General features: G+C 43.2%; 1 long non-coding RNA gene across 1 annotated transcript in view; it reads left to right on the plus strand.

The window, feature by feature from the left end:
* The window catches only part of LOC105715039 (uncharacterized), an 81,379-nt gene extending 68,962 nt beyond the window's left edge, over positions 1 to 12,417 (plus strand). The window contains exon 5 of the long non-coding RNA XR_002478901.2: positions 12,245 to 12,417. This is a non-coding gene — a long non-coding RNA (uncharacterized LOC105715039). The remainder of the gene's footprint in view (positions 1 to 12,244) is intronic.
* The last annotated feature ends 1,926 nt before the right edge of the window (positions 12,418 to 14,343 follow it).

A 14,343-nucleotide genomic window follows, 5' to 3' on the forward strand; every position in this document is an offset into this window, starting at 1 on the left:
AGCAGCATGCAGAGAAGATATGGCAAGACAACAGAGATGAAATGTAAGCTGGAAGAAAGACGTGAACAAGCAGGAAGAAGAAGAGAAAGATAAAGCCACTGAGAAATACAAGCCGTGTTAAAGGAAGGACAAAGAAGAATTAGCATATCTGAGAGCACAGGAATTATTATGAAGAAAAGAGTTGAGAACAGCAAACAAAACAGCTGGGTGCAGCGGCTCATGCCTGTAATCCCGGCACTTTGGGAGGCCAAGGTGGGCCGATCACTTTGAGATTAGCCTGGGCAACGTGGCAAGATCCTGTCTCTACAAAAGAATACAAAAAAACTGGCCAGGCCTGGTGGTGCATACCTGTAGTCCCAGCTACTCAGGAGACTGAGGTGGGAGGACCACCTAAGCCTGGGGAGGTTGAGACTGCAGTGAACTATGATTGTACCACTGCACTTCAGCCTGGGTGACAAACTGAGACCCTGTCTCTCACTTTATGAGTTTTCATTTTTCTAACAAACTGAGACCCTGTCTCTCACTTGGTGAGTTTTCATTTTTCTATTGGCTATTTGTATATTTTCTTTCTTTTTTCATTTATTTATTTATTCATTTTGAGGTAGAGTCTCGCTCTGTCACCTAGGCTGGAGTGTAATGGCATGAATATGGCTTAATTTAAAAATGGGCAAAAGATTGAAAGACAGCTCTCCAAAGAAAATATACAAAGCGCCCACCAGAGAAAAGCAAATCAAAACCACAGTGAAATCATATTTCACACCCACTAGGGTGCCTATAATGAAACAGAGAGAGGGATAATAATAAGTGTTGGTCAGGATGGGGAGAGATTGGAACCTTGGGCATTGCGGGTAAGAATGTAAACTGGTGAAGCCACTCTGGAGAACAGTTCGGTTGATACTCACAATGTTAATCACAGAATTGCTATATGGCCCAGCAAATTCCACTTCAAGGCATGTATTCGGGAGAAATGAAAATGTATGTCCACACAAAAACTTGCACACAAATGTTGATACCAGCCTTATTATTATAGCCAAAAAATGGAGAAACAACCCAAATGTTTACACACATTATGGATAAACAAACTGTGGTGTATTCACACAATGGAATACTATTTAACATAAAAATAAATGAAGGCCAGGCGCAGTGGCTCACGCCTGTAATCCCAGCACTTTGGGAGGCCGAGGTGGGTGGATCACGAGGTCATGAGATCGAGACCATCCTGGTCAACATGGTGAAACCCCGTCTCTACTAAAAATACAAAAAATTAGCCGGGCACGGTGGCGTGTGCCTGTAATCCCAGCTACTCAGGAGGCTGAGGCAGGAGAATTGCCTGAACCCAGGAGGCGGAGGTTGCGGTGAGCCGAGATGGCGCCATTGCACTCCAGCCTGGGTAACAAGAGCGAAACTCCATCTCCAAAAAAAAAAAAAAAAAAAAAAATGAAGTACTGATACATGCTACCACATTTGTGAAACTTGAAAAGGTGCTAAGTGAAAGAAATCAGTCTAAAAGACCACATATTGTATGATTCCATTTACATAAAATGTCCAGGTTAGGCAAATCCGTAGAGACAGAAAGTACAGTACATTAGTTGTTACCTAAATTTGGGAGGCAGGTGAAGGTTGGGCAAATTAGGAGTGACTGCTAATGGATACTGGGTTCTTTTCTGGTTTTTTTTTGTTTTGTTTTGTTTTGTTTTGTTTTGTTTTAAATGGAGTTTTGCTCATTCACCCAGGCTGGAGTGCAATGCTGTGATCTCAGCTCACTGCAACTTCTGCCTTCCAGTTTCAAGCGATTCTCCTGCCTCAGCCTCCTGAGTAGCTGGGATTACAGGCGCCTGCCACCATGCCTGGCTAATTTTTGTATTTTTACTAGAGATGGGGTTTCACGATGTTGGCCAGGCTGGTCTCGAACTCCTGACCTCATGATCCGCCCACCTCAGCCTCCCAAAGTGCTGGGATTACAGGCATGAGCCACCACGCCCGGCCTCAGATTCTTTCTTGAAGTGATAAAAATGTTCTAAAATTGTGTTGATAGTTTGACAACTCTGTGGATATACCAAAAAGCATTGAACTGTACAATTTAAATGGATAAGTTGCATGGTATGTGAATTATAACTCAATAAAGTTGTTACAGAAAAAAAGAAGACCATTTTAAGGTGGGTAAGAATTTAGAGAAAATAAATCCCACAGCATCTTGTTACAGAAATACTAGATGATAAACTTCAGCCAACCAAGAAATGAACAGTAACGCTATGGTAAACAGACTGGCTGGCTGTAAACATTGAATCACTTTAACTGTTGGACTAAATTAAAAAAAAAAATGGTTTCACAACAGTAAGTATTCTAGATTATAATCCATTCAATAAAATAAGAATCTCTGGGTTCATTCTGATATATATAAATAGAGAAAAAAGCTCTTCCTTATAGTAAAAGTTCAGCTAATAAATATAACAGAACTTATGAAAATAGAAGATAGGCTGGGTGCAGTAGCTCACGCCTGTAGTCCCAGCACTTCGGGAGGCCAAGGCTGGCAGATCAGCTGAGGTCAGGAGTTTGAGACCAGCCTGGCCAACATGGTGAAACACCGTCTCTACTAAAAATACAAAAATTTGCTGGTGTGGTGGTGGGTGCCTGTAATCACAGATACTCAGGAGGCTGAGGCAGGAGAATCACTTCAACCCAGGAAGTGGAGGTTTCAGTGAGCCGAGATCATGCCACTGCACTCCAGCCTGGGTGACAGAGTGAGACTCTGTGTCACACACACACACACACACACACACACACACGGAAAATGTAAAGGAAAAGAAACTTGTATAATTATCAACAGAGAAGAAGTTGTTGGCTCAGAGTTTTTGAATATGCTATTACTCCTTCCTGAATTGTCTCAGCCCACTTTTTTTTTAATGCAGAGTCTTGCTCTGTCACCCAGTCTGAAGTGCAGTGGTGCAATCATGCCTCACTGCAGCCTCAACCTCCCTGGATCAAGTGATCCTCACACCTCAGCCCCTCAAGTAGCTGGGACTATAGGCGTTTACCACCACACCTGGCTAATTTTTTTTATTATTTATTTTTTGTAGAGATGGGGTCTCCCTATGTTGCCCAGGCTGGTCTCGAGCTCCTGGCCTCAAGCGATCCTCCTGCCTCAGCCTCCCAAAGTGCTAGGATTACAGGTGTGAGCCACCACATCCAGCCTCTCACTCCACATTTTAAAAGGGTGGATTCTCTTGTGCCATTCATGTCTTAGCCTAAATATCCTTAGGAGAGGATGCACCTGGCTATCCTTGTTTCTATCAGTTTTCTTTGAGGCACTCATAAGCAGCTGATATCACACTAGGTAATGACCTATTGGCCGCACAGAGGTGAGGACTTGATATGCTTGGCTTATTGCTCGATGATGCCTCTTTTCCTTAAGGATCCAAAATGCCATCCAGGAGCATGCATTGCATTTAGTTGTCATGTTTCCTCCATCTCCTGCAATCCTTGGTACCTGGAAAAATGGCTGGCACATAGTAGGTGCTCATTAAACATCTTTTAATGGTTGAAATGCTGAGATTCGGAAGGAGCACAGAAATTGGAAGGTGAAGCATTCTGATTCCTCTTTTATAACCCTCAGCGTCAGCAGATATAATTTAAAGAGCAAACTGCTAAACACCAGCTGTCTTTTGGAACCATTTGTGTAAGAAAAAGACTGAAAAGCCTAGGTGCCTTCCATCTCAATTAAATGAAATTAATCAAAGGCTCATGCCTGTAATACCAGCACTTTGAGAGGCTGAGGTAGGAAGGTCGCTTGATCCCAGGAGTTCGAGACCAGCCTGAGCAACACAATGAGACCCCCATCTCTATTTTTTAAATATAAATAAATTTAAAAAATAAAAAAAAGAGATGAAAAAATAGGAGAATGGACCCCTCCTACATGTGGGCCATAAAAATATAGCATATCTCAATGCTTGTGCATGGCACACTCACATCTTCACACATATATTTTAGCCTCCAAGAAAATGCCTTGGCTGACCACATCCCATTTTAGGGCAGAATATCCCAGTTGTGAATATGCACAATTGCCATATGCATAGATCCTATGGAGTCAGACTGACAGGGTTCAAATCTCAGTTCTGCCATTTATTAGCTGCGTGATCTTGAGGAAGTTACCCATGTCTCTTCCTTGGTTTGCTCATCTGTAAAATGGGAACAACGGTAGTACCTATCGCACAGAGATGTTGTGAAGTAAATAATATCTAAGTGCCTAGAAAACAATTCATGGGCTGGGCATGGTGGCTCTCACCTGTAATCCCAACACTTTAGGAGGCCACGGCTGGTGGATCACCTGAGGTCAGGAGTTCAAGACCAGCCTGGCCAACATGGTGAAACCCCATCTCTACTAAAGATACAAAAAAAAATTCAGCCAGACACGATGGTGGGCACCTGTAATCCCAGCTACTTGGGAGCCTGAGGCAGGAGAATTGCTTGAACCTGTGAGGCAGAGGTTGCAGTGAGCAGAGATAGTGATAGCACTTTAGCCTGCGTGACAGAGCAAACCTTTGATCTTGAAAACCAAAACAAAAACAAAAGAAAACAGTGCATGGTACAGCATAAATAATGCGATGAGTATCATCGAACAACTCGGATCTTTTAGTTAATCTCTGCTAACAAAGCCACCACAACTATGAAGCAACTGACTTTCCAATATTAAATGTACCCCATTCTTTCCTCCAGCCTAGTCCCTGTATCCACAAAATAATCCCAGGACTTGCAAATATATATATATATATAAGGTATTGTTCAATATATCCTGTGATCTTAGTTGGGGCAAAGACCGCTCCATGTTCACTTTCTTTTCCTCCTGCACCAGAGCCAGGCAACCCTCCCAGCTTCCCCTCCAGTGGAAGGCGCCTGTGGCTGAGTTCTGGACGATGGAATGTGAGCAGACTGACGCATGCTCCACGCCTTTCTACCCCTCGTATCTCTAGCGGCTGCAGAATGTCCAGTAGAGACCTCTGGGGGTACTAGGGGATAGCAGAGTGTGGGTCTTTATGTCATCATGTCTTCCTTGGAGTCAACACATTTATGAATGTTTCGGTAAATGCCTTCTCTCTTGAAGTAAGGAGGTTAACCTTATGAATTTTCTCTTAATACAAAGACTTGTGAGAAGATGAATGCTTCCTTTTTTTTTTTTTTTTGAGATGGAGTCTTGCTCTGTCGCCCAGGCTGGAGTGCAGTGGTGTGATCGCTGCTCATTGCAATCTCCTTCTCCCAGATTCAAGTGATTCTCTTGCCTCAGCCTCCCGAGTAGCTGGGACTACAGGTGTACACCACCACACCCAGCTAATTTTTGTATTTTTAGTAGAGATGGGGTTTGCACCATGTTTGCCAGGATGGTCTCAATCTCCTGACCCCGTGTTCCGCCCGCCTCAGCCTCCCAAAGTGTCGGGATTACAGGCATGAGCCACCTTACGCGGCCGAGTGTGGGTCTTTGAATGAACTTGTAATCAAAAAAAAAAAAAAAAAAAAAAAAAAAATTCTAAGCTCTTCCCCAAACCATCTGAATGGATCCCTCCTTTCTGACAAAAGCACCCCAAAGTTAATCTGCAAAAACTAGTTCCGGCCATGATGGGAAGGGGGAGCCAGATGTGCCTCATTATCCCTCCTTCCTTTGGGAATTACTGATGAAACAGGTTCTTTCAGTCTGATAAACATTTGCTCTCTATTCTCGCTGCAGCCTGCCACCTGGAGGCTTCATCTACCTGATACAGCGTCAGTCTCCACAACCCCTTACTGTAACCCTAACCCAGACATTCCTTTACCAACTGCCAATCCAAAGATCTTTGAATCCACTTGCAACGTGGAAGCCCCTACTTCCATTTGTTCAACCTTTCTGGACTGACTCAATGTATGTCTTCTGCATATTGATTGATGCCTTATCTCTCCTTAAAATGTAAAAAAACAAAAACAGAAAACGTAGTTGTGGCCCGGCCACCTTGGGCACATGTTCTGGGGATCTCCTGAGGACTATGTCAATGAGAATTGGTCACTCATATTTGGCTCAGAAGAGATCTCTTCAAACAGTTTAGAGTTTGACTCTTTTCATCAACAACCCCATGAACTCATATTGGGCTATGATCTGGGTTTAAGCCACTGAGTCTCGGGGCTTGTGTGCTACAGAGCACTTAGCTTGACCTGGCTGAGAACCGCATAGTGGCAAAGGAGTTAAGGGTAAAAGAATAGAGAGGAGGAGTTGGAGAGCAGGGAGGGTCAGCCTTGGACAAAGGGAAGTTCAGACTGGTTGAAACAGCACCAGCACAGAGATCCCAAAGACACAGAATAAATCTTTGCAACAGCCAAGTTCAGATAACTGTGCTTGGAGAATTGGAGAGGAGCAGGGGAGATGTGAAAGGGAAAATAAAAAGGCTCTAGGGTTGGAAAACGTGTGTGAGCATTTGAGCTGATGGACACAGACCGGAAGTCAGCTGCACAAACCACTTCAGTTCAACAATAGGTACTGAGCAGACCTAGCTGGAGGGCAGCGTTGTTTTCTATCAGTGAATGCCTGGCTGGGAAGACATAATAATGCAGGCGGCTCCAACAAGACTGAAGCTGAAAGCCATGGAATCCTCTAGCACAGGGGTCCGCAACCCCCAGGGCGTAGACTGCCACCGGTCCTCCGAGGCCTGTTAGGAACCAGGCCGCACAGCAGAAGGTGAGTGGCAGGCAAGAGAAGCTTCACCTGTGGTTACAGCTGCTCCCCATCGCTCACATTCCCGCCTGAGCCCCGCCTCCTGTCAGATCAGCAACGGCATTAGATTCTCATAGGAGCGTGAAACCTGCTGTGAACTGCACACATGAGGGAGCCAGGCTGTGTTTTTTTTTTTTTTTTTTTTTTTTTGAGACGGAGTTTCGCTCTTGTTACCCAGGCTGGAGTGCAATGGCGCGATCTCAGCTCACCGCAACCTCCGCCTCCTGGGTTCAGGCAATTCTCCTGCCTCAGCCTCCTGAGTAGCTGGGATTACAGGCACGCACCACCATGCCCAGCTAATTTTTTGTATTTTTAGTAGAGGCGGGGTTTCACCATGTGACCAGGATGGTCTCGATCTCTTGACCTCGTGATCCACCCGCCTCGGCCTCCCAAAGTGCTGGGATTACAGGCATGAGCCACTGCGCCCGGCCCTGTGTGCTTCTTAGGAGAATCTAATGCCTGATGATCTTTCACAGTCTCCCGTCACCCTCAGATGGGAGAAAAATGAACTCAAGTCTCCCACTGATTCCACATTATGGTGAGTTGTATAATTATTTTATTATGTATTACAATATATTAATAATTGAAGTGCACAGTAATCATAATGCCCTGAATTTCTTTTTGAGTGTGTCTTCTCCTCTTTGTGTTCATGAATTCTGAACATTAAGCTCTTACTTACAGGTGAGAACATGCAGTATTTGGTTTTTCTGTTCCTGGATAATGGCCTCCAGCTTCATCCATGTTCCTGCAAAACCCACTATCTCATTCTTTTTTATGGATGCATAGTATTGCCTGGTGTATATGTACCACATTTTCTTTATCCAATCTGTAATTGATGGGCATTTAAGTTGATTACGTGTCTTTGCTATTGTAAATAGTGCTGCAAGGAACATTGATGTGCATATGTCTTTTTGGTAGAAAGATCTGTATTCCTCTGGATGTATACCCAGCAATGGGATTGCTGGGTTGAACGGTAGTTCTGCTTTTAGCTTTTTGAAGAATCGCCATACTACGTTCCACAATTGTTGAACGAATTTACAGTTTCACCAACAATGTTTAAGTGTTCCCTTTTCTCAGCAACCTTGCCAGCGTCTGTTATTTTTTGACTTTTTAATAATCTGATTGGTGTCAAATGGTATCTTGTTGTGGTTTTGATTTGCATTTCTCAAATAATCAGTGATATTGAGCTTGTTTAAAATGCTTGTTGGCCACCTGTATGTCTTCTTTTGAAAAATGTCTGTTCACATCCTTTGCCCACTTTTTAATTGGGTGGTTTGTTTTTCTCTTGTAAATTTGTCTAAATTCTTTATAGATGCTGGATATTAGATCTTTGTCGGATACATAGTTTGCAAATATTGTCTCCCATTCTGTAGGTTATCTGCTTGCTCTGTTAATAGTTTATTTTGCTGGCAGAAGCTCTTAAGTTTAATTAGATCCCACTTGTCAATCTCTGTTCTTGTTGTGATTGCTTTTGGTGTCTTTGTCTTGAAATCTTTGCCCATTCCTAGGTCCAAAATGAAATTGCCTAGGTTTTCTTCCAGCATTTTTATAGTTCTGGTTTTTATATTTAAGTTAGGAGATAGATAACAAATTGATTTACAAATAAGTAATATGCCAGGTGGCAATAATTACTAAGGAAATAATAAACCAGGATAAAGGGAACAACAATTCATACAAATAATAGAGGAAAATTTAAATAGTGATGAAAGAAGACATGTCACAGGGTGGGCATATGTAGGAGTTAATTTTGTATGTCAACTTGACTAGGTTAAGGGATACCCAGGCAGCTAGCAAAACATTATCTCTGGTGGTGTCTGTGAGGGAGTGTCTGGAGGAGATTAGCATTTTAATCAGTAGACTGAGTGGAGAGGAGCTGCTCTTAGGAATCTGGGTGAAGGCCAGGAGTGGTGGCTCACGCCTGTAATCCCAGCACTTTGGGAGGCCAAGACCAGTGGAAACCTGAGGTCAGGAGTTCAAGACCAGCCTAGCCAACGTGGTGAAACCCCATCTCTACTAAAATACAAAGATTTTCTGGGCGTGGTGGTGTGCACCTGTAATCCCAACTACTCGGGAGGCTGAGGCAGGAGAATCGTTTGAACCCTGGAGGTGGAGGTTGCCCTGAGCCAGATTGCCCCATTGTACTCCAGCCTGGGCGACAAGAGCGAAACTCCACCTCAAAAAAAACAAAAAAAGTAATGTGGGTGAATACCGTTCAGTCCATTGAGGGTCCAGATAGAACAAAAGAGCTGAGGGAGAACTAATTATTTTTCTTTTCTGGAACTGGGACATCTATCTTCTCCTGTCCTTGGACATTGAAGCTCTTGATTCTTGGGTCTTCAGCCTCCAGGACTTAGGCCAGCGTGTCCCCTAACCCCTGTCCTGGTTCTCAGACCTTTGGCCCTGGACTGAAAGTTACACCATCAGCTTTCCTGGGTCTCCAGCTTACAGATAACAGATGATTGCACTTCCTGGCCTCCATAATCACAGAAACCAGTTTTCTTAATTATATTATTGTTTGCATAAAAATGCAAAGTGCTCCAAATATATATGGAGAGTTTAGGTCTTAGAATAAATTATTTGCAACAACCAAGTTCAGATAACTGTGGTAGCTCTTAAAATAAAACCTTTGCAATAGGAAAGTGTTGAAAAACACGTGCTTTGAATGAAGAGACCTTCTGAACAGGCTTTGTGTGAGCAACGTGGCTGTTTATTCACCTGGGTGCAGGTGGGCTAAGGCCGAAAATGGCATTAGCAAAGGGCAGTGGGATAGGAGTTGGTTTTATAGGTTTGGGTAGTTTTTTGGGGGGCGGGGCTGTTGCAGAGTAAGATCACGTACAGTGGTGGGGGATGGGGCAAGGAGTATACGTGATGTGGCAGGGTTGGGTGAGAGGTATTTACATTATCGTAAGAACAGTTAAGATGGCAGGGTTGGGTGAGAGGTATTTACATTATCATAAGAACTGTTAAGATGGCAGGGTTCGGTGAGGGGCTTGTGGGAAGCTCCGCTGGGCGATCAGGGTGGGAGACTTCAGCTGGAGGCAAGCAGGGCTTCCGACTTTCAGGCTCCAGGTTTGCAAATGGAGACCTGACAGGAAGTGCAGGTAACTGTGGCAGACATTATGTATAATCTCTGTTTCTCTGAAGAATCCTAATACAGCATTTAATTTTTTTCTTTGAGATGGAGTTTCGCTCTTGTTACCCAGGCTGGAGTGCCATGGCATGATCTCGGCTCACCGCAACCTCCGCCTCCTGGGTTCAAGCAATTCTCCTGCCTCAGCCTCCCGAGTAGCTGGGATTACAGGCGTGCGCCACCATGCCCAGCTAATTTTTGTATTTTTTAGTAGACACGGGATTTTGCCTTATTGACCAGGATGATCTCGATCTCTTGACCTCGTGATCCACCCGCCTCAGCCTCTCAAAGTGCTGGAATTGAGCCACCGCGTCCGGCCAGCATATAATCTTATGAGGAAATTAGGCAATGAAGCACTTTGCACTTGAGTATTAAATTGGGCACTGAGCTTTCTGACAAGCAGTGAACAAAACATACTGAATTTGGTAATTTAACTTATGCAATTAAAAAATATAGACATGGCCGGGCGCGGTGGCTCACACCCATAATCCCAGCACTTTGGGAGGCCAAGACGAGTGGATCACGAGGTCAAGAGATCGAGACCATCCTGGTCAACATGGTGAAACCCCGTTTCTACTAAAAATACAAAAATACAGGCGCACGCCTGTAGTCCCAGCTACTTGGGAGGCTGAGGCATGAGAATTGCTTGAACCCAGGAGATGGAGGTTGCGGTGAGCCAAGATCGCGCCATTGCACTCCAGCCTGGGTAACAAGAGCGAAACTCCGTCTCAAAAAAAAAATAAATAAAATATATATATAGACATATATATGTCAACGAAAAGAAACAAACTCTGTAAAATGTTTGAAGAGATTTATTCTAAACCAAATGTGAGTGACTATGGCTCGTGACACAGCCCTTATGAGGGCCTGAGAACATGCACTCCGGGTGGTCAGGGCGCAGCTTGGTTTTGTACATTTTAGGAAGGCGTGAGGCATCAATCAAATGCACTTAAGAAATACATTCAGAGGCTGGGCACGGTGGCTCACACCTGTAATCCCAGCACTTTGCGGGGCTGAGGAGGGCAGATCACCTGAGGTCGGGAGTTCGAGACCAGCCTGACCAACATGGAGAAAACCCATCTTTACTAAAAATACAAAATTAGCCGGGCATGGTGGTGCACCCCTGTAATCCCAGCTACTTGGGAAGCTGAGGCAGGAGAATTGCTCGAACCCAGGAGGTGGAGTTTGCAGTGAGCTAAGATCGCGCCATTGCACTCCAGCCTGGGTAACAAGAACAAAACTGTCTCAAAAAAAAAAAGAAATACATTCAAAAAGGCGAGACTCCTCAAAGCAGGGGGTTCCAGGCTATAGGTAAATTTAAACATTTTCTGGTTGACAGTTGGTTGAGTTTGTCTAAAGACCTAGAATCCGTAGAAAGGAAATATACAGGTTAAGATAAAAAAACTATGGAGACCAAGGTTCTTTTGACGTCTCCTGGTGGCTGCCCTTAGAGACAACAGATGACTAATGCTTCCTATTCAGATCTTTAAAAGGTGCTAGACTCTGAGTTAATCTTTTTAGGATTCGGAGGGCCTAGAAGAAAGAGATTTAGCTATGTTAATAGAGATTCTTCACAGATGCAAATTTTCCCCCACAAAGGACAGCTTGGCAGGGCCATTTCAAGATATGGCAAAGAAACATGTTTTGGGGTAAAATATTTTGACTTTCTTCTTTGCCACATAATGTTATGCCAGAGTCAGATTGGAAAGTAAGTCATGATATATAGGGTTAAATAAAACCCATGTGATGAGAATTTATGGAATTTTTGGCATGACTCCCCAGACCCCTTAGATAGGAATTTGGGCAAGATTTTATAAATCAGAACTTAGTCCTCATGTATATACATTTTTTTCAGATAAGATATTTTTCCAGCATCAAACACATCAATAATCCTTTTAAATACCTTAACTTCAGAGAATGAAAAAAGCATTAATATTCAGAGTCATAGGCAAATAATTTATGGCCGAGGAGGGACAGAAAGTGGATTGGGGAGTGGGATGTGGAGACGTCCCTGGACCAGAGGTGGGGACTCTCTGATCGGTTCTGCTGGTTTTGACCAGCTGCTCTGTTTTGCCTTGGCGGCCTCCTGTGTCTCCCTGCAATGGAGCTTTTCTAACACAGGCTGTTAAGCTCTATTGTGCTGATTTGACATCTGGAACAAATTCTTTTGTCATACACCATCAGACTTTAAACAAATAAGAGCTAATGAGTTATACAGATGCCATGATTTTGCCTCGACCAATAATTACTCTGTTCACTCAAGGGTAGTATGGAGGTTTCAGAGACAGGAGAGCTCTCCTGTTCCAGCTCGCATTAGAATTTGTTTGCTTTGACAAATATCTGACTTGTCTGATGTTTATAATGTCATGCATTTATTTTCCCAGGTTTGTCCTATAGATCATCCTGTTCCAGAGATACACAGCACAATGGCCTGGAAACAGTCTTTGTGTTGGAGCCAAGCCCAGCAGAGTCTCGATTCCTTCTCCCTCAGTCACTCTCTGGATGAACAAGAGCAAGTCATTGACCCCCTCTGGGCCTCAGTTTCCTCACCCATAAACTGGAGGTAAAAACACATACTCCATGGGATGGGATTACATAAGAGCTTAGCACAACGTCTGGCACAGAGGGGGAGCTCAGTAAACAATTGCCTCCATCCTTTGCTCAGATCACTTTTAATTAATGCTCCCTTTGAGAAAGTAAAGAAGTCAGTCTTCATTTGACTGAGAAAAGGAGTAAATCTGTTTTGTGGCTGTTGTTAAGAGAATACTTACCTATGTGAGTTCACTTTAAGGATAGTGATTTGTTATTTTTAATTTAGAGCCAATTAATCAGTGTAGTGTGAACAGCTTCCTTCTCCCTGGTGAACCTTTGAAGTGGTTGCTCCTAGGACATCTAAAGAAGAGACGTCAGAAGGCTGGAATAAGAGAAAGTTGATAGAATGGAGAAAGGGCTATTTGGGATAGAAGGGTGTACACACTACCTCTCCAGCTGGTTCTCAGTGGGGGATATTAGGGCAATGAATCGTAGCTCAGCGTCCAGCTTCTGGGACCTCTGGGGGAAGTCAGGTCCTGCCTCCAGGGATGGCTGTGGATGAGTCCTACCTCTGCCCAGGCAAGCCCACCTCCAGCTGCAGCAGCCCCAGCTGCTAGAAGCAACTAACCCGAGCAGGAGAGGAGATAAACCAGGCGTAAGGCACCAGGAGAAACAAGTAGGGGATGAGGATCGTGGTCAAATCGTACGCTTTTTCTAGTAAGTTTTATTTTGTTTTTCATTGACACATAATAATTACATATCTTTATGAGATATAGTGTGATGCTTGGTGTGCATTATGATCAAATCAGAATAGTTAGCATCCTGAGCATCTCAAATGCCTGCCATTCCTTTATAGTAAGAACACTTAAAATCCTCTCTTGGAGTGACTTTGAAGTATACCGTACAATACTGTCCACTGTAGTCACTCTGTTATGCAGTAGCACACCGGAATGTATTCCTCTGGTCTAACTGTAACTTTGTACCCATTGACCAAGCTCTCCTTCTTTCCCTTTTCCCTCCTGCACTCGCCAGTCTCTGGTAACCACTGTTCTTTTGTGTGCTTCTGAGATCAATATTTTTTAGATTCTGCATATGAATGAGATCATACAAGATTTGTCCTTCTGTGCTTGGCTTATTTCATTAACATAATTGTTTTCTTGGTTCATTCATGTTGTTACAAAAAACAGGATTTCATCTTTTTTATGGCTGAATAGTATTCCACCATGCACATATGCACCATTTTCTTTATCCACTCAGCCACTGATGGACACTTAGGTTGATCCCATAGCTTGCTTAGTGTGAATAATGCTGTAATGAACATGGGATGCAGATATCCCATATACTGAAATGGGGTACCTGAAATCAAATATACTGATTTCATTTCCTTTGGATATATACACACTAGTAGGATTGATGGATAATATGATAGTTCTATTTTTAATTTTTTGAGAAACCTCCATACCATTTCCCATAATAAGTGTATTGATTTGCATTTCCATCTATAGTATGTAAAAGTTCTCCTTTCACTGCATCCTTGCCAGCATTTCTTATTTTGTTTATTTTTTTTTGGTAGACAGTTTAACCAGGGTGAGGTGACATCTCACTGTGGTTTTGATGGCCTTTCCCTAATGATTAGTGATGTTGAACATGTTCTCATGCATTTACCGACGATTTGTGTGTCTTCATTTGAGAAATCTCTATTTAGATCCTTTACTGATTTTCAAATCAGCCAGATTATCATTTTTTGTTTCTTATTTTAGTAGTATTATTATTATTTGCTGTTGTGGTGTTTGAGTTCCTTATATATTGTGGATATTCATCTCTTGTCAGATGCATAGTTTACAAATATGTTTGCCCATGTTGTAGGTCGTCTCTTCACTCTGTTGATGATTTCCTTAGCCATAGACTTTTTCATAAAATTTGCCCAGAACAATGTCCTAAAGTGTCTCCC

The sequence above is a fragment of the Aotus nancymaae genome, unplaced genomic scaffold, assembly GCF_030222135.1.
Source record: "Aotus nancymaae isolate 86718 unplaced genomic scaffold, 86718_ANA_hifiasm-v0.15.2.pri h1tg000012l, whole genome shotgun sequence".
Lineage (NCBI taxonomy): Eukaryota > Metazoa > Chordata > Mammalia > Primates > Aotidae > Aotus > Aotus nancymaae.